A 25512-nucleotide genomic window follows, 5' to 3' on the forward strand; every position below is an offset into this window, starting at 1 on the left:
TGTTTTGAGTTGTTATGTGTAAATTCCATGTTTTTATGTTTATTTGAGTTGTAACTCATGTTTTGATTATGTTGTTGTTGTTGGGCTGCTAGTATTGATTGTATCCATTCCCTCAAAGATGTGAGTGTCATTCAGGGACGAATGTTTCCTAAGGGGGAATAATGTAACACCTCGAAAGTACAAGACCTAATATAGAGAATCACATGAGTGTCTGAGGTTTGTAACACTTTTGAAGGTCAAAAATAATGTTTAGAAGTCAGGTAGGAAGTTTTAGAGTCAAGACGTCAAGAAAATGTCCATGTTGTCCGGAGACTAGTTAAGAGGTGCTAGTGTGACTTAGCCTAATTCACGGGGTTTTAGGAGTCAATAATTCATGAAAATTGGTGGAAAGGTGTCAAACTAGTATTATAACATGTTTATGGTTGAAACATCTGGGTACGATCCCCAAAGACCACCCTAAGGCTCCTTGAGGAGGACCCTTCCATTCTAGCCAAGAAGTTGTAACAAGACAATTTTCACCAACAGTTGCAGGCGACTAGGCGTCGATGCCTCCGTCGACCAACACTTAGAAATTTTTACAAAAATGTCCAATTTGAAAACACTCTTAACTAAACTATAGATACGAAGGATCGTTGGGGGCAGGGGCATAGGTTGACCTACAGACCGTCGATCGTGGTCTCATAGGTCATGCCTGAGTTCTGTAAAGTTAAATTACTTCATTTAATTCATTATTTAGGGGATTAATTAGGGGTTAATGGGTGTTTAATTAACTTAGTTAAATGAATATATAAACTACCCTAAGCCTAAACAAAACTTAACCCTTCATAAATTCCCAAACACAAATTTCTCTTCCTTTTCGCTACTTTCTCTTTCAAATAACACTCCATAGAAAACCAAGGTATAAGGGTTCTAGGACAGAAAGAAGATCACTTTTATCCATCATTATTCAAATAATATCAAGGTATGAGAATCTTTCGCCTTTAGTATTCCTTTCAAAAAAAGGTTCTCCCAAAATTGATTTCCAAAAGATGATTTCATATGGGTTTATTCGTAATCCGAAATTGATTTTTTAAATTGTATTGTTTATTGTTTCTTTTGATAATTATGATTATATTATTATGTATTATTGTTCAATTGTGATAGTTCTTGATTAATTAACCTAGTAAGTAAAATAGATCATAAATTGACCCGAATTCCCTAACCCTATGTTATGAACTCATGTTAAATTGATTAGTATTGATGCAATTGCTTTAGTTATTGTATTAATTACTATTTAATGATGTTACTAAACCTATTCATGGATGAAATTTGATTGGTTTAGGGTAAGACCAATGTTGATGGCCTGTTGAAGGAGAATTTGTAAGACTTTGTGATCCTGAACCTCGACTTCAATTGTGCTGAATTGTACTTGTTAATGATGTTAAATTGAATCATGTCTTATGATTATATAAAGTAGGTGTTGGTATGATGATGCAATTCGAATGTCTTCATTACGTGAATAGGTGATAATATGTTTAAGATGAAATGATATAAGGTTTGTTATGGATTGCCTATATTCCTTATTATGACATGATGATTATAATGTGTTGATCTCACATATAAGAGTTGTATTGAAAGAGAATTCTCATGCAATTCCTAATGAGCTAATAACTATGAATATACAAGGGGTTAGTCTCCTAGGGCCTAAACTAAGTTATGATTGTTAAGAGATGGCTTAAGGACATTTCAAAAAGGGACTCTAGCTTAGCACCAAGTGAACTATAATGTGAGATGTGTTCCTTCCCAATGTGGTAAGTTAGTTCACTAATTTACTCATGATACTAGAGACTACAACGCAACGTGCATAAAGTTTGTCTGAAGTATATCTTGTAGTTCTTAAACTATGTTGCCCCCATAGGAATACTATATAGTTGATCCACCTAGAATGTTATGTACATGTTTTGGTACTACCATGGGAAGTAGTCCACCTTCTTTCGCTGTAGGGTTTCATGACACCAGATTCCACATTTAGCTCATGTGCTCTATTTCTATTAAGGCAAGTGTTCCCTACTGCAAATGAAGTAATAAAGTGAACACTAAGTAGGGTGACCTAAAAAGTTTGACTTAGTCTAGGTAGGGGTATTGTACTCAACTTATGCATTTAACTAGTTGGACTAGAGGGAAGTCTTAGAAGGTTGTTCTAATATTTTATATAGTAAATGCTACGCATATGTTCACTTTACATGTTGATGATCCTACATGATGTTAGTTTCATGTATGAACATGGTATTAGTGTATTTGCTAAATTTGAGAATGAGTACTCTTAATGCTATGATATGCGAAGTTAGGCATTGATTATGATCTCTTGTTGGGTTTACTTGGTTGATGAAGGTTATGGGCTTTACTTAATAATTGCATTTGTGGACTTGATGTTGGCTTATGAATAAGGGTCTTGAATATATTGTAATAATATTAACATCTTATGTAAACTTTGTGGTTATATCATGTTGTTGAACTTGGTTTGGTTATGTACTCAATTATGCTATGGTATATGTTGAGTTTGTTATACTTGATGATGTTGGTCTTGTGTTGCATATGGCTTTGTCATTAAAAATATGTGAATATTGGTTCATAAGTTTCTTGAGTTGTGCATAAGGCTTTTCAAAGTAACTTAGCATGGTTTTGAACAAATGTCACCTTTAGCATGATTTCAACTATTTTGTGTACTTAGTCCAAGAATATAGTAACCCATATTTCTATGTTTCTACAACTATGTAGGTTCTGACCGTTGATCTTCTAGAAAGGCCATTTGAAGATAACTTGGATTCTCATTCTCCAAGTTTTGTAGGTTCTCACCTTCCTAGGATGATGTCGCTATCTAGTTATTGATATTGTTCTAGTTTAAAGACATTTAGTTCTTTCCCTTTTCAATTGGAGACTATTGTTGTATATGCCTATGTGTGGATTTTATTGTAATGATGTAAGGGTAATTCCTGAGTGTTGTATTCGATTTTGATGGTTAAAATTTGAGACTTATCATAGACCTTTTGTAATATTATATTCTTATAAGTATGTATGTGAAATAAAAGTAGAGCCTATGTAGTACTTCCTATGCGAGGAGTCTATGTAAACTCCCTATGTATATATTTTTTGTAAACGAGAGTTCTATGTAAAACTCAATATGGAAGTAGATGAAAAGTTTTCAATTTTAAGAAATTTAACCTATGAAAGGTAATGATGAATGCTAAAAGGTTAGTCTTAGTCCTCTTTGAGGAAGAGGACACCGGTTACTTCTCGGGGGTGCTCCTCGGATTTGATAAATTGGTTGGTTCCCCCATCTAGCAGGTTAATTGTGGTGGTACATATGAATCTTATTGGGTCGTGGTAGATATTACTCTAGGCATGTATTAGTTGAATTTTTATTATGCATTAGTTTATTGTAGAACTAGAATCATTCTATTTTAGTTTCCAAGCGAGCCAGTCATAGAATGAAATGATAGTAGACCAGCGTTTATGGGTCAATTTGTCTCTTACCTTAAGGCAAAAAGAATGATCTATAAAGGGTATACCTATCATATTTTTTGGTTTAAGTATTAAAGTTCCAATACCCCTACTCTTGAGTCAGTTCAAGTAGTAAATCAGTTTCCAGGAATGTTTCCAGGAGATATTCAGGGAGTTCCTACTTAAAGGGAGATCATCTTCGGAATAGATATCCTTCCAAGCACCAACCTATTTCTATTCCTCCTTACACAATGGATCTATTTGTGCTCAAGGAGATTAAGGAAAAGGTGAAAGATCTTCTAGATAATGGTTTCATCAGACCTAGTATCTTTCCATGGGGTTTTCTAGTGTTATTCGTTAAAAAAAGAAAAATGGTTCTCTTCGGTTATCAATACACTATCAGAAGCTAAAGAAATTGACAAATTATTGCAAGTACCCTATCCCAATGATTGATGAGTTGTCGGACCAACTTCAAGGCGCTAGTCATTTTTCAAACATAGACCTCAAATCTTATTATCACAAACTTTCAGTTTGAGATAGTGAAATCTTTGAAACATAAAATAGGACTCAGTATGGTCATTATGAATATGTACTTATGTCATATGGACTAACCAATGTTCCGACAACATTATAGATATAATTAATGGGGTTTTTGCGAAATATTTGGCCATGTTCGTAATAGTATTTATTAAAAATATCCTCATTTAATCTAGGAATGACGACGAACATGACACTCATCTGAGAATTATTGTGTAGACTCTCACAGTTCACCAGTCATACATTATTCAGTAAGTTTAGCAGATACGAGTTCTAGTTACAATCAACTCATTTCCTTGGTTATATCATATCTAGCAAATTGAACTGAGTGCATTCTCACAAATAGAGGCAGTGAAGCAATGTCCTAAAAGCACCTCTCCAACATATATCAAAAATTTCTTGTGTTTGGATGTTTATTAAAAGAGATTCATTGAAGGTTTGTCATACATAGCTTCCATATTGACAAAGTTAACTCAGAAAAAGGTTATTTTTAGTGGTCTACTGAGTGTGTTAGATCTTTTAGAACTGAAAACTAGTTTACTACATCTCCTGTGTTGAATCTATGAGAGGGTTCAGACAGTTATATGATCTATTGTGATTTATCGAGAGTAGGCTTAGGTACTATGTTGATGCAGCCAGGTAAGATTATATCTTATGATTATAGAAATCATAAGGTTCATGAACCCAACTCATGACCTCAAGCTTGTAACAATAGTATTTTCCCTAAAGATTTGCACGCGTTATGCGGATAGTGTTCACGTAGATTTGCTCATATGTCATTAGATCCTCCATTATGCATTCACCGAGAACTTGTTGAATCTTCTGCAGAGGATATGACTTGAATTCATCAAGGACTATGACATGAATGTTCTTTACGATATCAGTAAGAACAATGTAGTAATTGACGTTGTTAGTAGACTATCTATGGGTAGTGTAGCACATGTTGAGGAAGAAAGGAAGGAATTAGAAAAATATGCTCACCGGCTTGATCACTTAGGAGTTGGTCTTATGGTCATGATAGATTGTGGTGTGATAGTTCAGAATAGATAATAATCTTCATAGGTATTGTAGGTTAAATAAAAACAAGACAATGATCATATATTGCGTCAATTAAAAGGTGAAGTTCATTAGTATAAAGTAGAGTTTTTGTCTCAAGGGAGAGATGGTGTGCTTCGTTACAAGGGTAAGTTATGTCTTCGTTAGGTGGGTGAGTTAAGGTAGTAGATCCTTAAAGAAGCTCATAACTCAAGGTACTTTATTTATCCACGAGCCACCAAGATGTACCATTATCCGTGGGAAGGATTTTGGTGGAATGACATGAAGAGGGATAAAAAAATTTTTGTGTGCAAGTGCAAATATTGTCAATAGGTAAAGGTAGAACATCAGAAACTATGGGGTATGACTAAGGAAGTTCACATTCCTACATGGAAGTGGGAATTGATAAACATGGAATTCATCATGGATTTACCTTAGACTTGTAGACAACATGATTCAATTTGGGTGATGGTACACAGAGTTACTAAGTACACTTACTTTTTGGTTGTCAATTCTACAGACACAGTGGACGACTACGCCAAACCCTACATTTATGAGATAGTCAGTTCACATGGGTCCCTTTTTATATCATCTCTGATAGAGGTCCTCAGTTTACCTCTCATTTTGGAAAATATCTGAGAAAAGTCATGGTTCTTAGGTTAATTTAAATACAACATTCCATCCATAGATGGATTATTATGAAAAACGTACAATTCAGACAATAGAAGACTATTGAGAGCATGAATGATCGAGTTTAAGTGAAGTTGGGATGATCACTACCTCTTATATAGTTTGCCAAAAATAACAATTATTATCTTGTATTCGGATGGCCCATTATGAGGCATTATATGGGCATAGATGCAAATCTCTAGTTTGTTTGTTTGAAGAAGGTAACGTAGCCTTCATTCGGCAAGACTCATTTTATCAGGCTGTTCAAAAAGTTCAACTCATCAAAAGTAGACTAAAGACATAAGCAGTCATTCGATGTGCGCAAAAAAAACTTAGAATTTCATATTGATGATGGGTTTTTTATGGTAATCTATGAAGCAGGTGATGATATTAGGAAAGAAAAGGAAGCTTAGCTCTAGCTATTTAAGGTCTTAGAGAATCTTTAAACGAGTTGGTAAAGTGGCTTATGACTTAGATTTGGTCTTTCACATTTCATTTTTTAAAAAGTGTGTGGGTTACCCGTCATCCATAGTACCATTAGAAATAATGATTTCAAAGAGAGTCTCACATATGAGAATGTTCGTGTTGAAATTCTTGACTCTCAGGTTCATAGGTTGAGAAACAAAGAAGTCGCTTTAGTTAAGCTTTTGTGGAGGAGTTATCCTAAAAGGGATCTACTTGGGAAGCAGAGGCAGCCATGAAGGCCAAGGATCCTTATTTGTTTCCTTCCGATTCCATTTCAGCTTTGTGTAATAAGTTCCTCTGTAGTATCTTAGCTTACTCTTGCATAAAGTCATTCTTAGTATAATGATCCCTTACTGATACTTTCATTTTCAAAGTATTTGCATGTGCGTTGAACTTTGTTCAGTTAGACATTAGTTTTAGTACTTAGTGGCTCCTTCTCTCCATATTGAGCGAGCTTAGACTTCGTTCGAGGATGAATGTTCTAAAGGGGGAGATAATCTAACACCCATATTCGAAAATTACTGAAAATGAAGAAACTCACAACATAAAGGTGCAACAGGCGAGATCCACACATGACTCATGATTGGAACCACCCACTGTAAGAAGGGGCAAAGGCTGGCCACTTAAAAATCCCAAGAAATCCATAGACCAATGACCGGACTTACAAACTGTGAGTGGGATAACGGTTCGTGGCCCGGGTTAATGGATCGTGGCCCATAACTCCCAACTTTAGATGCCAAATGATGGATTAATAGGACTAACCATCGGTTAGTTGATGGTCCATCGGTCATGCCCATTGGGGGCCTCATCAGATTTTAAGTTAGGGTCGTTTTGGTTTTTCCCTTTAACTGTTAGATATCAAAACTACGTCATTTAATCCTAGGAACTTACCATAAGAGATTCTTTCAACAAAATTGATCAAACCAGAGAAAAAAGATAAGAAAAAGGCAACCCAACTCTCTGTAAGAACAGAACAAGTTTTATTCTATTTTAGCCACGTAAAAAAATATTTCTCCGTGAATTCATCACCATGTATGTGGGATTTCACTGGTGGGTTCCAAGTTGTCGCCCCTTTCCTTATTTCTTTGATAATAGAGTTGGCTATCTTTGTGGCATCAATTGTACAAGTTCGTGAAGAGGGCTGGACGAGTGGAATGAGGGAAAGCAGCTCGATCGACAAAAAAGAAGAGAATCCTCCCTAGAACATGGCAAAGTCATTATCAATGAATTCCCGAGCAATTCTCAACCAACATATGCGATTCATTCCCATAAAGATTATAACACACAAGAAGACCCCTTACCGCTCCGCGCGGAGCGAGATGAATGATACATATAGCAAGTGCCGGTGAAGAACACAAGCAAGGCTGGAGCTCGGGTATTTATATATTCCATCAAGAGAAAGGAGGCAGACTAGTAAGAAGGCCAACCATATAGGGGGGCGAACTAAAAAACTCAGCTTTTCGGAGAGGACCAATCTTTCGTGCCGCCCCCCTTACTCTCTCTCTATAAAAAAAGCCTGCAGGAAGCGCGAAGAGCTAAGACACTAATGTCGTGGCAAAGGTTAGACCTCATAAAGTCAGCGAAGCTAAGGTTATCCTATTATCATCTATGAGGAGCCGGACGACGAAGCCTCCTCCTCAGATAAAGATGTCTCTGACGCTACTCTCCCGGCAAGAAGAACTTTTCTATTGTGATTTTTTTGGCGAGTTCAGTCACGAGGGACAAAAGAGAGATGCTTTCTATCAGTCAAAAACAAGATATCTCCCCCATGCTCCCACGGTCTGCTTACCGAGGATGATTTCTTGTTTGGGCTCATCATATGTTTATTGTGGGCTTAGACGTTAATACTCGTGCCTACTTCACCGCAGCTACCATGATCATAGCTGTCCCCACTGGAATAATAATCTTGGGTTCCTTTCATCTACTAGGTCCCTAGAATTTAGTCAGATTATTGATTCCCTATATCATCTTTAAACATAAGGTTTCTAGAACATTAGAGAATTCTTGAGATTTAGTCTTTATAGTATCCTCAATCATATAATCACAGTTTGTAACATTGTTACTTAATTATTGCATCAAATCCAGAACCTTAGTTGCGTAGATTTATTTATCAATTAATTACACTTACTAGGTCAATTTATATATATATATATATATATATATATTTCAGTTAAGACTGTTGCATTTGAAGTATTTAGATATTACATTCTCAAATTTTCATTTTAGATATTGACCTATCTAGTATTTCAATTATGTTGTTACATATATTCCAGTTGGGAGTAGGCTTAGACCAAGTTGGAATAGGGTTCAACATACCCTCATAGACCCAAAACTATGTGCCCCTATAGGTTTTTAAATCCCGTAAGTGTGCATCTTATTTAGTGATCATGTTATTCTTGCTGTTATACCCATGATAAAGTTTTTTTTTCTTCACAGTGGGACGTATACTTAAGAATCCAGATTTATCTCACGGGGTTTTATGACGATTTATAGTAGCTCACATAGTGAAACTCTAGTGAATTTTACTAGGTTTTCAGTTATATTACTACTTGGTCATTGCATTCAGTTTAGTTCATTTCCATAGACTTTAGTATATTCATCTTGTTTAGTTTATATCAATGCTCAATATGCTTTGTTAAACAATACATTAGTTCAGCTTTATCCTATCAGGCATCCTCAGTAACTTCCAAGTACTGACAAATACTCTTGTCTAAATCTTTTTGTGATGTAGGTTCATGTCCTATCATTCAGTTAACCCGTAGATCTGTGCTCGATCAACCTTGAGCATCTTTAATGGTGAGTCCTCATACTTCAAGGAGAATATATATATTTTCGTATTTTAGTCATTCATTTATGTTTTAGTTTTACTCGACTTAGCTGGGGCATGTCCTAGGATCTATAATAAGTTAAGTTAGAGGCTCTACTGAGACATAGGTTGATTAGGTTTTGGTTTAGAGTTATAGTTCAACATCATTAACTCTTTTTCAGTATTTATATATTTAGATCGGTATTAGGTATTCCCCATTATTTAGTTTATCCCATGTTTTAAGCTTTCTCATAGTATCTGGTGTTCAATTGTTTAAGCATGCTTATGATATTAAAACTCAGGGTTAGGTGGTTACTCGTGATTCTAGAACTCGTGTTTACGTCGAGGGGGGTAGCCTCAGGGTGCGACAAAGACAAAAAGTACATGAGTGGTGTTTAAACATTACATATGATGTTTTTTTCAAAAATGGGTCCATTAAAAATCTTAAAATCAAAACGTGTAATACTAATAACTTTTTTATAGATACATGTACCAATTTTCTTAAAATTAAACTGCATAATATTTAACATTACTGTTTGGTTTTAGTTTAATATGTGGTAAATGAACAAAGTTAGGAAAAAGAGACAAAGATAGATAGAGAGAATCAGTTATTGTTGGTGATTACAACAATAAGAACAATATAGGAAAAAATGGAAGCATAATCAAATGATGTCATTTATGTTCATTTCTACCAACGTTGCAGAATATTTGATAAATTAGACAATTAAATTTAATTTAATAATTATATTTAAGTTTTTATTTTCAATTTTAATGAAAAAATGAAAATTCAAAGTCAAATTCATTGAAAATTCAAATAACTACCAATCACTTTATTTTGTTATATTTTTCAATTGAAACTTTTTAACAAAGAATTATTTTGATAAATAAGTGATGAGTTTGAGATTACTACTCATTTAGAGCTATGTTGTGATTATATAAGAGTCCTCAAATGCTAAATTTATGCTTTAATCTATTAGAAAGATAATACGCAACATTAGAAGCCAAATACCAAGGGTAGGACACTACCAGGAAAAAAAAACATTTAGTTCAGGATGGGGAGAAAAGCGTTCCTTCTGATCGCCAAGACCACTCGACATTTCGCTGAGTGGCTCCTTGCCCTCCCAATTTGAGTGAAAATTACCTCTAATACTAGCGAAATTTGGGCGAAGGATATTTCTGATTGGCAACTCGCTGAATGGATGTATGATGAGGGGTTGTGTCCACCGAAGTGCACAAGACCATAGGTGAAGCTGCAAGTAGAGTGGCGATATGAAGGAACAAAGGTCACATTTGCCGAACAACATGGCAAACCCCGACACAGACCTCTGAAAGTTATAATATGAAGGGGATGAAACATAGTTAATAGGGAAATGATTGAGAGTGACAGGTGATTTGCCGATTGGTTGGTGAAGCCTGACTTTCCTCGCCGATCCGCCCGAAAATGCCCAAATTTTGGATCAGTTTAAATTAATTTTTTTAAAGAGAAAGAGCATTCCAAACATTGTGAAAGAGATATTGAGAACAAAGCATCATTTTTGTTGGGTTTTTCTTGATATTTCTAGTCATGTGTAGTAATTAAAGCAAGATATATTCCTTTTAAGATTTTGAAATCAACAAACTATGGACATGTAATCGGAATTGCATTTTCTCCTTTTAATATGAATACCTACAACTCCATTCTTGGGGATTTTACCATATGACTAATTGCTTAATATAGTTGAGTGGGTGTTGGAAATTATTGATTGTAGTGCTAATTCAAAGTGGGTCTGATTTATCATTGCTGTTAAATTGCTTTGTTGAATGTTTATTTCAATGTGATTTAGTGTTTTCTTCTTTCTTGAGAAAGAGGTATAAAACCAAGGTCATAAATTAGCATTCGTAGAGATTGGGTCATAGTTCAACTCGAGAGAGTAAAGTTTTAAACCTATTTTACCTATCTAGCTCATGAGAGTAGATGTAGTGAGGTTCTGGGCTAGTTTTCTTATTTATTCTATTGAGGTTCGACAAAAATCAATTGAAATTAGGTAGTTGTTAGAAAGAAAATTATCTCATCTATGGCCCATCCTTCCCATGAAGATTTAGTATCTTTCGGTAATTACCTAGAACCCATTCAGCGAGAATTGGCAATTAGTATGTCATTCCTCCAAGTACTTCTTACTCATTTGAGTATTCTTGTTAATTGTACGATTGTGACTACTATCAGATATAAAAATTCCCCACCTGACATTATAGTCAACCTTCTATTTTGAATAAATGTTTTTAATAATTCCTATTTCTACAACTATTTTAATCGCATTTATAACTTCGTAATTGAATTCAATATTGTACCTTTCCATGTTGGATCGACCCTAACTCACAGGGTGGGTTTATACTAGATTATGATCTCCTACACTTAGTATTTGATAAGGTGTTTTTGAGTGTTAATAATAATGGTGCCGCTTCCGGGGAGTGGTGGTTAGAAATATTTTATTAAAGTTTCTATTGTGATCTATTTGAGTTCTAGTTGAGTCAACCTTCCTTTATTTTATTAGTTATGTTGATCATGTGATATGATGAGTGTTAATGAAAACAACGTGAACCAACGTTGTCACTAATATGATAGTGCCGTCTTCTTTAATACCAATGAAGCTCTATTGGGAGGTGTAGGTGTTATTCGCCTACCTTCCCTTGAGGACCATGCGACATTCCATGTTACAAAAAAAATGATGCAACTCTACAAACGTAACTCATATTTGGAAGGTTAGATCATTTGAACCTCCTTGAGCAGATTCGTAACTTTGTGGGATATTCAATTTGTTCTCAGTCAAGTACATTTCGCAAAAAATCAATTTCAATGATGGGATAAAAAATAAAGTGGCTACCTGATCTACTGAGAGACCCTATTCTATTATGGGAGGAAATCACCAAGCCTTTCTAATTGGGATTCTTTCAACCCTCAAACATGGTAAAAATGCATGATGAAATCAAAAACTTCAAGCCAGTAGAAGGGAAACCAATTAGTGAGACTTGGCTAAGGTTACAAAAGTCAGTATTTCTATATTCTACTCATTGGCTGCAGGATGATGTGATAGTTCAATATTTTTACCTGATCTTAGGCTCTATGAACAAAGGAGTTATTGGCAATTTGGCTCAAGGTGGATTTTTGTTGCAATCATTTGGAGTAGCCTAGTCACTTCTTGATGAAATGACAATAATATATCACGCATAATACACTCAAGAATACTGAGTTTCCACTTTTTGGTTTAGGATGACGCAACAACAACTCGACAAGGAGAAATATAGGCACAAGAATATTAGCAAAATGATGTAAAAATGGAGTTGTTACAAATATAAGTTCTAGAAAATGTGACTGAACCAAAAGAAGTAAGGAGAGTTTGGAGACCTAAGGAAAGTTCCTATCTGAGTTAATTGAGGCCAAGAGGGAATCAAGGTTGGAAATCTCACTGGGTTGAGGAGGGTTCCCACCCGAGTTACTTAAGGTTGGGTAGGAATGAAGGGTGTGACTCTCTCAACAAAGAAGAGTGGAAGAGATACTATCAATAGTGGAGTGAACAAAATGAACCTTTGAAGAGAGACGATAATCATGAAGAGGTCCTCACACAATCAAGTGACATGCCAATGTCACGAAGTAGCTAGAGTAGCCTACGAATGGATGATTTGTTGTCTTGCATCCTCGACAAGGTTGAGGGCTAAAATGATGCGCTAAAGGAGATGAAGTGGAAACAAAGAAACTTGAGGGTTAGTTAAATATACTTTCAACACAATTGTAACCCAAGGTATGTGAGAGGGGTGAGGTGTATGCCCAAAAACTTTGAGGGCTGATGATGGAAAAAATTTAGTTGTGGTGACTCGAAGTGGAAAGAAAGAGGTTGGAAACATCAATGGTAATGATGGGGTGAAAGCACATGAAGAAAATATAGATATTGATGAGGAAGAGAATCTCATTCAAGCACCAGAAAGTGATACGCTTAAATAGAAGGAGAAAAGTCATAAGCAAAACCCCGTCTCAACTACAATGATTGTGAAACCTCTTCCCAAAATTTCTCAGCCATTTCCTCAACTTCTCAAGAAGAAAAATGAAGATGAAAAGTTCAATAAGTACCTATCAGTGTTCAAGACAATCTCTATAAATCTACTGTCAGTGGAAGCATTGTTAGAGATATCAAGTTATGCCAAATTCAGGAAGGTGCTATTCACCAAGAAAAGAAACATGGAGTTTGAGACAGTCGAGGTTTCTCATAAATGTAATATCATTATGATTAACGAGATGATTAAAAATAAAAGAAGATATGGGGGCATTCATCATCCCATGCACTATCGGTATGCTTTGATTTGCTAAAGCTCTATGTTATTTGGGGAAAAGTATAAATCTAATTCCTTATACAATCCTTAAAAAACATGTGTTGGACTAACCAAAAACCTAAAACAATGTGGCTTCTTTGGTGGACCGGTCGATTAAGCACCTGGTTGGGGTACTCTATGATATATTGGTAAAGCTTGATCGATTCATCTTTTTGGCTGATTTTGTTATTCTTGATTATGAGATTGATGCTGAAATTCCCTCTATATTGTGAAGACCATTTTTAGCAACTAAGAGAGTGTTAGTGGATGTTGAATGTGGGTAATCAAAGTTCAAGGTGGATAAAGATGAAGTCACCTTTAATATATGCAAATCAAATACACAAGTGATATTCATGTGGTTTCATTAATTGATGTAATATATTAATGGTGGCTATCATGAGTCATTTGATTTGTATGAGTGAACCTCTAGAAGATGTTTTTGCTAATTATGATGAGACCGATGTTTTAGGTTATGATGAAGTTCTAGCTTCTATGTCGGGATTATGTGAACACTCAAGGAACCTGTTTAGGCTAGATATTAAAATAAAAAGATATAAAAATTCCTCCCACCAAAGCATCCACAGAGGAGACATAAAAAGTTTACTAGAAGTGGTCCACATTCATCTTCTATATGCATTCTTGAGGAAAAATAAAATCTTGCCCATAAATGTCATAGCTGACTTTCTTGAATGAAAAGTAAAATTGCTTCATGAGGCGTTGATAAGGTAAATCAAGGTCATCGGGTTGACTATCGCTGACATTGTTGACATTCCACTTGAAATTTGCAATCATAAATTCAACTCAAAAGTTAGTTCAAACTGAGTGTCGAACATCAAAAAAGATTGTACCCATCGATTCAAGAGGTTGTACAAAGATACAATAAAAAGGTTTGATATAGGTGTTGTTTAACCTGTTGGGGTGAGTTATGTGGAACATGTACGAGAAAAGGGCTGCATCATGATAGTCCAAAGTTAAAATGGAACTTGTTTCTAGTAGACTGGTAACTGCATGGAGAGTATGTATGCACTACATGAAGTGAAATTTATGAAAAAAAAATCAGTTTCCCATGTCTTTTATGGATCAAATACTCGATAAACTTTCAAAGTGTGGATAGTATTGCTTCATGAATGATTATTTAGTGTATAATGTTCGTTCAATTCCATTAGAATATCAAAAGAAAAGCACTTTAACTTTCCCCTATTGTACTTTGTCTTTCAAAAGGATGTCTCTCGGGTTGTGTAATTCCTTGGAAACGTTTCAACGTTGCTGGTTATCTATTTTTGCTGATATGGTAGAAAAATCAATGGAATTCTTCATCGATGACTTGTCGGTTGTGTGTGAATATTTTGTAATAAGTTTTCACCTCGATTAGGGTCTTGAAAGATTTGTGGAAACCAATTTGGCTTTAAATTGAGAGAAATGTCACTTCATGGTTAGGAGAGGCATTGTTTTGGGTCAGAAGGTCTCACAAAAGGGTTCAGAGGTTGACAAGGTAAAGTAAGAGGTAATCGACAATCTACCACCTCCAATCTAGGTAAAGGGCATTCATACATTCTTGTGGAATGTAGGGTTCTACCTGAAATTCATCAAAGGCTTCTAAATGATTGCACTTTCATCGTGCATGTTGTTGGAGAAGGAGGAAAAATATGACTTTGATGGTGCATGTATGCATTTTTAAGTGTTTGAAAGTGAAATTTAGTATCTACCTAATTATTATTCACCTAGATTAGTTAAAACCGTTCGAAGTGATGTGAAATGCAAGTTGGACTGCATTGGGTAATATTTTGGGACAAAAATGCAATAAATTATTCCATCAAATCTATTACTCAAGCAAAACATTGAATGGTTCTCAACATTACTACTTTGTTACGGAGCGAGAGTTACCTTCAATAATTTATACATTTGAGCAATTCGGGCATCCTTGTTAGGAACCAAAGTGGTAGTTTACATTGATCATGCAACCCTACGATAATTAATGGTAAAGAAAGATGTTAAACCACGGTCGATAAGATTTTTGTTAGTGCCGCAACAATTCGACTTTGAAGTCAAAGATAAAAGAGGATGTAAAAATCAGGTAGACGATCGCCTTTCTAGGTTGGAAAGCAATGAAAAATATAATATTGAGTTTAACATAAATCACTCATTTCCACATGAGCAGATGTTCACGACCACTCCTATTCAGAATCCTTGGTATGATGATTGTGCTAACCATGTGGTATGTGGGGTGATACCACAAGACTTGAACTTCTATAAAGAAAATATATTCTTGTTCTATGTCAAGAGATAACTTTGGGATGAGACATATTTATTCAGAGATTGTGTTGACTATCTTATTAAGCGGTGTGTTCTTGACGAGGAAGTTAATGATATTTTTAATGATTTTCATGTTTTGCATGTTGGTGGTCATCATAGATATGTGAGAAAAACCGCTAAAATAGTTCAAAGTGATTATTATAGGTCAACCCTCTACAAATTTGCACATGAATTTTATAGGAAGCACATACAACGCAAAATACTAGGTGAGGTGCCCAAAATACATGAGTTGCCTCTTAATGCCATTCTAAAAGTTTAGTTATTCGATGTTTTTAGAATAGATTTCATGGAGCCGTTTGTGAGCTCGTGTAGTAATAAATATATTTTGGTAACTATGCAATACGTTTCTAAATAGGTAAAAGCCATGTAACTACCCAATAATAAAGGGAAGAAGGTTTTTAAATTCCTAAAATGCTTCATCTTTGCAAGATTTGGAACCCCCCTTACTGTTATTAGTGAGAAGGTTCACATTTTTGGAATCATCTATTTTCTTCTATATTGAATAAATATGGGGCGATATATAAAATTGCTACGCCATATGATCCTCAACAAGTGGCCAAGTAGATATGTACAATCGAGATGTTAAGAGAATCTTGGGTAAGACTATGAATTCAAGAAGAACTGATTGGTTTCAAAAGCTAGATGACGTTCTTTGGAAATATTCTACAACTTATAAGATACCAATTGGTCAGTCCCCATATCAACCAGTTTTTGGGAAATCTTGTTACATACTGATTGAATTGGAAGATAAAGAAATATAAGTATTAAAAGCATTAGACATATATTGGGTTAAGGACTCGAAAGGAAGAGTAGATCAACTGAACGAAATGGATGAATTCAGGTTTAGGGCACATGAAAGTTCAGCTTTTCACAAGGAAAAGATAAAGAAATGGAACGAATTGAAATTCTTAGAATAAAATTTTGAGTGAAGATTGGATGTTTCTATACAATTCCTGACTAAGAATATTTCTAGGAAATATCAAGACAATGTGGCCCGGTAAATTTAGAGTAACAAACGTATTCCCAAAAGGGGCCATTGACGTAAGGTAAGGAAGGTCCAACCTTAAATGTGAATGGGCAACGCTTAAAGTTATATTTTTTACAATGTCATGATATTTCATTGATTGAAGTGGTGAACATGAAAGATTCTTGAAAGCATTTAAAAGTCGTTCCACGACTATAAATAAGGCACTTCTTTAGAGGAAACCGTAGTGCTAGTTATTTTTAATAATGTGTGTTGAACATTCAGGTTTGGGTGATTTAAGACACTAGGACCCTTTCAGTGGTCCGTCGAATGTGTTTAGTGATCTCGACTTTGGTTGCTTCTGTGGCATAAACAATGAGCTACGATACTAGAATATTTGGAGACATACTAAGACCACTCGGCAACGCGCCTAAAGATTGGGCTAGCCCGACTTTCTCTGTCCTTTATAAAATCATCAAGGTATTAGTCCTAGAATATTCAACGAGGTTTAATGTACATTAGCCGATGCACCATTGTCACTCGGCATACCTGATATCACTCACCTTCCAGCCCAAATTTGGTGCGGTTCCAATCATGATATTTTGGTGTGTTGCATGTTGTTCGGCGGTTCGCCGAATTGCTTGGAGACCTATTCAACCCCTTGGCAACTGGTTATTTAGTGAAGATTCTTTCTCACCCTATTGTATTTTTAAACTGTAAGTGCCTCTCCTTTTAAATTTTTTTTATACTGATTTTGTTTAATTTGTGTTTTGTTTGTCCTTTGATAACATTTATGACAATGTTTTTATGCTTTTGGTTGGGTGTGGTAGTAGATTTTTGTGCTCTCACATTTTCAACTGTCGATTGTGGTCAATACCGATGACTACATACGGCTATAAACAGAACTCCACGAATGCTCTACTAATATTATGCAAAAAAAGTTAAATAGGCAGTATGTGATTTTTTTTAGCATCTCGTTGTGACTAGACGGTTTTCAAATGAGTCTCTAGTGATTAACATTGCACGCTTGCTAAAAATGTGGAGTCTTATTTGATATTTGTGAAAATTCCTTGTATGGTGAGGTTGTTTTAGACATTTTCTTTGATAAGACCTAGAACAAGCCTCGTTGGTCTTATTCATTGTGTGAAGTGAACTACTGAAACAATCTTAGGCAAGAATTTTGAATAGTGATCCAATTTGACAATGTACAACCTCTTTGTGGCCAACGTTGTGAGATGTGTGAACCTTTTTTAGAACTTTTTGAGCCTATCTCTTCTTTCAAAGAATGTTAAACAAGTTTGACCACTTTATCACATTTAAATAAAAATTCAACAAAGCAAGTTAACAGAATTAATAAATCAGACCCACTTTGAATTAGAACTACAATCAATAAATTCTGCATGGTACCCTATAATCCTTGACTTCCCTTCATTATCTTTAAATTCTGCATGTTTTCTAGTACTTTATTTATGAGGTTCTCCTACTTAGGTTTAGAGTGGGTGCTCACACAGCCTGGTGGGTTGGGTCGTGACACATTGGTATTAGAGCCTAGGTTACCGGTCTCCCCATACAAGAGAAAATAAGGACTAGAATATTGTGCATTGGTGCGTTGATGTCCACATCGAATCCACAAGAGGGTTATATGCATTGCAAGGAGTCATTTCATTCATTTACTCTTTCTTGCTAAGTGTCATTGTGGTATATGTTAAGTCCTATTTTTATCTCCTGATTCGAATTGGTATCTTCACGATGACGATTGGCGTTTTTTATTCCATCGAAGGACACCAAAAAGCTAATTGGAACAACCCTAGGAGATATAACGAACATGGATGATTGTTTAATCTTATCTATGGGACGAACAAATTATTAAACTTAAAATGCATGCGTGTTGTGTCTGGTAAATTATGAATGTGTACTTGAAGTTGTTTGTAACTAATTGAAATATATCCTTGTTGTTGTATTTATCTACTATTGTGTACCATGTATTGAACGATGTATTTGTGAATATCGAAGTGTTTTGATAGCCTGAATAATTGTTGAAGTGGAGGAATACAGTTGGGTGAGTAATCGTATGAAGGACACCATGTGGAGTGTCTGAAGTCGATATCAGTAGAGTTACAATTTGATCATTATAAAGTTGGAGTTAATACCTCAGATTGTCACTCAACTTTGCACTATTCTCTCAGAAAGTCACTCAACGTTCAATTTTCCCTCAAAAGTCACTCAACTATGCACTCTTCTCTCAGAAAGTCACTCAACTTTCAATTTTCCCTCAAAAATCACTCAACTATCCACTCTTTCCTCAGAAAGTCACTTAACTATCCACTCTTTTCTCAGAAAGTCACACAATCTATTAAATTATTTTTAATTAAAATTTATTGATATTAATTATTTATATAACAAACCAAAAATTTTTTAAAATAAATTAAATCATTTAGTGATCCACCCACCTAACCCGACCCGTTAAAAAATATGATATGACCCATTTTATTTTATCTTAATCCTAAATTAATCCTAATTCAAGGTTAAAGAGAGGGATTAATTTAGGATTAAAGATAAAATAAAATGGGTCATATCATATTTTTTAATGGGTCGGGTTAGGTGGGTGGATCACTAAATGATTTAATTTATTTTAAAAAATTTTTGGTTTGTTATATAAATAATTAACATCAATAAATTTTAATTAAAAATAATTTAATAGATTGAGTGACTTTCTGAGGAAAGAGTGGATAGTTGAGTGACTTTCTGAGGAAAGAGTAGATAGTTGAGTGAATTTTGAGGGAAAATTGAAAGTTGAGTGACTTTCTTAGAGAAGAGTGCATAGTTGAGTGACTTTTGAGGGAAAATTGAAAGTTGAGTGACTTTCTGAGAGAATAGTGCAAAGTTGAGTGACCATCTGAGGTATTAACTCTATAAAGTTGTTAAAGTTGTGGTGTCTGGGTGTATCCTTGGGATTTATAGCCTATAATATCTAATTAATTTTCTGGGTAATGTTAGAATCTTGATAGGATAGCGAAAATAGAGACATAGAAAAATTTTGAAAAATGAAAAAAAATTGCTAGAAAACCCTTAGCCAGGTTCTGGTCTCACATGTGCTGTTGCGGCAGGATTATTTTTGTTGGCGCGTTGTCGCTAAATCGGGATAGAGAGCGGAAGAACCTCAACAATTTTTTTTTGTTTTTCCCTAGTAATCAATATATGATCTGGAATGGATCCAAGCAACCCCTAAAACTCTTAAGCTGGTGTATAACAACAGTAGTAACTAAAAGTGATTAGAATGAAAAAGTGGTTGCATTTGATAAACCAAAATCAAGCATCCATGTTCTACAAGAACTTAGTATTGTCAAAAACTAAGATAATACTTAGATGTTCTGAATTACAACCAAAGAGTCAAGGGGGAAGCTAATTAGTACTTAGGGATGGGGATGTGTTGATGTCAGAGTCAAGCTGCTCCGGAGGCATCACCCCGTTCCAAGCCTTATTCAACATGTTAAAATCCCTGAAATCATCTGGATCGAGTATATGAAGAGACTCAGTAGGACTAACATAGGTGAATATCGTCTAAATTGTCTTCAATATCCTCAGCATGACACACTCTCGAACCACACCCTTCCTCCTCTCCTTTCAAAACTGATGGTGAAGCATCTCAGCCTACATGGAAGTTTTGGGCGGGACCAAAGTACGATAAATAGGAATGCTCCCCATCCTTCCCCGGGCAACAGCTAAATCCTCCTCCACCTGTGCGATAGAATGTGGGTACTCATCGACAAAACCATTGGGTGCCCTACTGCTACTAGCCATGTTGTTCCTCCTTCTTTTTCCAATAGAAGTAGAACCTGCCCGAACCAAAATAGGGTGAATAGGGGGATCCATAGGTAATACCTCATCTGCATTGAACAAGGCATACTTGCTCGTTTGTATAGGGGAGTGATAGGACCGGGGATAAAGAATATCTTCTTGATGCCCATCCACTAATCAATAATATGTGCGCCCATATTCCACTAATACCTTGTAAAGTAGATGCCACCACCAGAGCCCGATGATAAGTGATGTTTGTGCGGTTACTCATTGGCAGAATCCTCCTAGACACAATGTGTAGCCACATCTTACCTTCCGGTGACCAGTCAACACTAGTGATACCTTCAGCTGCAGCCTTGTAAACCTGATCCCATTTCCGAATCCACAATAGTGTCCCACAGCAACTCCAGATCCATCTCCCTTATCTTTTCCTCAAACAACAATTAATGCAATTAGTATATTTAAGCTATGATCTATTCAAATTGTAAGTGTGGTAGTGTTACTCGTAGTATAAAATTTGGTTAGTATGTTTAACTTATGATCTATTGGAACCTTAAGTGTGGTAGAGGTACTTGTAGTATACAAGGTGGTTAGGGTATTTAGGTTGTAACCTCCTAAGAAAGAGACAGGTGGTAATAGGAAGGTGTTCTATGTAAAGTCTAAGGGTGGAGAATCGAGGGGTCTATACAAGATCTTTTATTGTTCTATCCATATCTTATGAGGTGGGTGTGAGGTTGACCGATGAGAATTACTAGTATGTGTGGTTGTACTGATATTACTCTTACTATGTCTTTTTTGACATAGTGTGGATGTAGGATTGGTGATGTTTCATTAGATGAAGATGAAGTTATTTTCCAGCAGCTTCGACTCATCCTTCCGCAAGGTGGGATTTGTGTCATTTTATTATATTGTTATCCTGTTGTAATTTTTGGTAGCTTTTGTACATATTAGACGATATCCTTAGGTTGTCAAGTTAATAAAATTGTTTTATCTAGTGCATGAATATGACATCGTAATGAATATTTACCCTTCAATATATCTATTTTCATGAATATCCTTGACTTGCCTTCATTTTTTTTTAACTTCCGCATGTTTTCTAGTTGTTTGGTTATGAGGGTTCTTGTACATAGGGTTTAGAGTGGGTGCTTGCACGGCCCGGTGGGTTGGGTCCTTCCAAGGTAAAGCCTAGTCTCCCCTTGCTTGTACTTATTTTTATTGAGGATTTTTATTTTAATAAAAAAAAATATAGACCCTTTGTATAGTGGTTTAAATTGAAAAAAAAATAAGTAGTGTAATTTTTCGTCAAAGGATTTCGGATGAACATCTTGGCTCCGCCCCTGCCTATAGATCCTTAACTTGAAAAATAGAGTAATTTATGTATTAAATCGACTTATAGAATATCATATAAAAATTAGTCAATGTTATTTCTTAGGAAAGAAGGACTTTATGGGCTCAAATTAAATTGATTCATAGATTTTAAAATGGGCTCCTAGGATATACTCGAAGATACACAATGATGTACATTCAATCATTGCATCAAAAATAATTTGTAGCAGCACTTAATTAACAGTAATAGCTTTATCTTTCTCTCTCTCTATCTATCTATCTACCTATATATATATATATATAGAGAGAGAGAGAGAGAGAGAAAGAGAGAGAGAGAGAGAGAGGAAAGAGAGAGAGAGAGAGAGAGAGAAAGAGAGAGAGAGAGAGAGGCAATTACTAGCGATAAGTACATCTTAATACTCTTTGTAATTGTGGCTAAATCTCTTAGCGACATTGAATCTAATGACAATTAACTCATATCAACATAGATTTTAACACTATGTTTATCTTCATATTTATTATTTCTAAAAGTAGTATTTGTTATAGCGAATGTGAAAGTTGCAAATGTCGAAGAACCAATTGTGATGTTTTAACGGTTGCCAATGCAACAAATTCATTTTCAAAGATCAAACAAGTTGCAAATGTCGAAATTTTCTTATAAGAATTTTAGATTCCTGCCAGTCCTTCATCTTCTCCTTGTAACGAGCTTAACTTTTAATGTGCCTTAAACCTAAATTCATCTATTTCATTCAGTTGATATACTCTTCTTCTCGATTCCCAATACATATTTAATGCCTTTAATGCTTATAGTGTTTTCTGTTTCAATTCAATTAGTAAGTAACAAGATTTGCCAAAAACAAGTTTATATGGGGACAGACCTATTGGTGCCTTGTAAACAGTACAATATTTCAAAAGAGCATCATCTAGCTTTCAAACCAATAAGTCCTTTTTGAATTCACACTCTTACCCAAGATACTCTTAACCTCCCGATTCGACACCTCTACTTGGCCAAATAGATACTCAATGCAGAGCAAATAGACGGTTGTAAAAATGTGAACCTCCATCACTATTTATAGCATGAGGGGTGACAAATCTTGCAACAATATAGCATTTTAAGAATTGAACAACCCTCTTCCCTTTATTGGTCGGTAGTTACATGGCTTCTACCTATTTAGAAACATAATCCACAGTTACCAAAATATATTTTTTACCGAACGAGCCTACAAATTGCACCATGAAATCTATTCTCAAAACATCGAAACGCAATTTCTAGAATGGGCTTAAGAGGAAACTCATGCCTTTTTGACACCTAACCTTGTTTTTTGCATTGTATGTGTTTCCTCACAAATTCATGTGCATATTTATAGAGGGTTGGCAAATTGTAACAACTTTGAAGTATTTTATGGTTGTTCTAACATCGCTATGATGACCTCCAACAGGCAAAGCATGACAATCATTGAGAATTTCATCTATTTCCTTGTCAAGCACACAACTATAATAAAATAATCTACAAATTCTCTTGATAAATATGGATCATCATGAAGTTATCTCGTGACATAGAAAAAGAATTAATTTTCTTGATAGAAGTTCAGGTCATCTGGCATCACTCCACATTCCACATGATAATAAAAATTAGCTTACCAAGGATTATGAATAAGCGTGGTTGTGAACATGTTCTCATGTGGGAATCAGTCATTTATGTCTAACTCAATTTTTCTTTGCTTTACAACCTAAATAAGTGATTGTCTACCTGATTTTTACATGTTCTTCTATCTTTGGCTTCAAAGTCAAATTCTTGCAATAGTAACAACCATCTTATCAACCGTGGTTTAGAATCTTTCTTTGCCATAATTATCGAATGATTGCCTGAGCAATTTTAACTTCCACTTTTATGCGTAACAAGTATGCCCGAATTACTCAAATGCATAAACCACCACAAGTAAATATCGCCGTAACAAAGTAGTTTCGTTGAGCGTCATTCAATTATTTTCTTGCGTAATATATTTGATGAAATAATTTATTGCACTTTGTCTCAAAAAATTACCCAACACAGTCCCACTTGCATAACACATCACTTCGAATGGTTCTAACAAATCTAGGTTAATAATCAATGGGGTACATACTAATTTATCTTGCAAACACATAAAGGATTTCATGCATGCATCATCTAAGTCAAATTTCGCCTCCTTGTCCAATAAAATTCACAATTGGGGTGCAACTTTTTCGAAGTCTTTGATGAATTTTAGGTAGAAACCGACATTCCCCAAGAATCTATGAATTCCATTTACCAAGATTGGTGGTGCTAGATTCTCGATAACCTCAATCGTTTCCTTGTCAACCTCTAACCCCTTTTTAGATACCATTTAACCAAAACAAGGCATCCCTTAACCATGAAGTGACATGTTTCCCAATTTGTAACAAATTGGTTTCCACACAACTTTGAAGGCCCTTCTTAAGGTATGCTAAACATATTTAAAAATATTCACCCATAACCGAGAAGTCATCCATAAAGACTTTCATTGAATCTTATACCATATTAGCAAAATTAGATAACCAGCAACGTTGAAATGTTTCAAGGGAATTACACAACCTTAACGACATCCTTCTGAAAGAAAAAGTACCATAGAGGCAAGTGAAAGTGGTTTTCTTGATATTCTAATACAACTGAACTTTGATTATACCCTAAATAACCATCCAAGAGGCAATACCATCAACGCTCTTAAAATTGATCGTTCATTTGATCCATAAAGTCGTGGGAAATTAATCTTTTTTACAAGAAGTTAACTTCCGGTAGTGCATGCAAACTCTCTATTCGGTTACAAGTCTACTAGAAAGAAGTTCCTTTTTTTAACTTTGGACTACTGTGATGCCGCTCTTTTTGGTACACGTTCCGCCGAACTCACCCACTTTCTATCCCCAAGAGGGTAAATTACACCTACATCCAACAATTTTAATTTATACAACCTCTTGCATAAGTGGGTTCAATCTCTTTTGCACTCACTTCTGAGTTGAAATTTATGTGTGCAAATGTAGAGTTGAATGCCCACAATGTTAGCGACAGTCAACCATATGGCCTTGATGTACCTTCTCACTACCTCAACAAGAAATTTTACATTCTATTCAAGAAAGTCATCTACAATCATTACGGGCAAGGTTTTATTTTCCTCCAAGAATGTATATCGAAGATGAGCAAGGAGCACTTTCTACTCAAGCTTTGTTGCTCCTCCCTGGATTGTTTCGCGAGAGGAATTTCTTGACTTTTTAGATAACTATCTAGCATAAACAAGTTCCTTGAGGGCTCATCTACTGCTAACAAAAAAGCTAGCACTTCATCATTACCTTAAACTTCGGTCTCATCATACTTTTCAAGAACATCTTTAAGAGGTTCACTCTTACACATCAAATGGCTCACGCTAGCCATCTTTTCATCAATTACATAAATTATTGTATCAACATGAATATCACTTGCGTGTTTCCTTGTCTTGCACACATTAAAGGTGACTTCATTTTCATTCACCTTGAACTTCAATTACCCACTTTCAAAATCCACTAACGCTCTCTCGGTTGCTAAAAATTATCTTCCAAATATTATAAGAATTTCAGCATCAATCTCACAATCAAGAATAATAAATTAACAAGAAAGATTAACTGATTGAGTGTTTTCAATATACCGTAGAGTATACTAACTAGGTGCTTGATCGACTGTTCAAACTAAGAAGTCAGATTGTTGTGGATTTTTCCTTCGCCCATCCCAAGTTTTTTTATAGATTGCATAAGG

This window comes from Solanum pennellii, chromosome 9 (assembly GCF_001406875.1).
Source record: "Solanum pennellii chromosome 9, SPENNV200".
NCBI lineage: Eukaryota > Viridiplantae > Streptophyta > Magnoliopsida > Solanales > Solanaceae > Solanum > Solanum pennellii.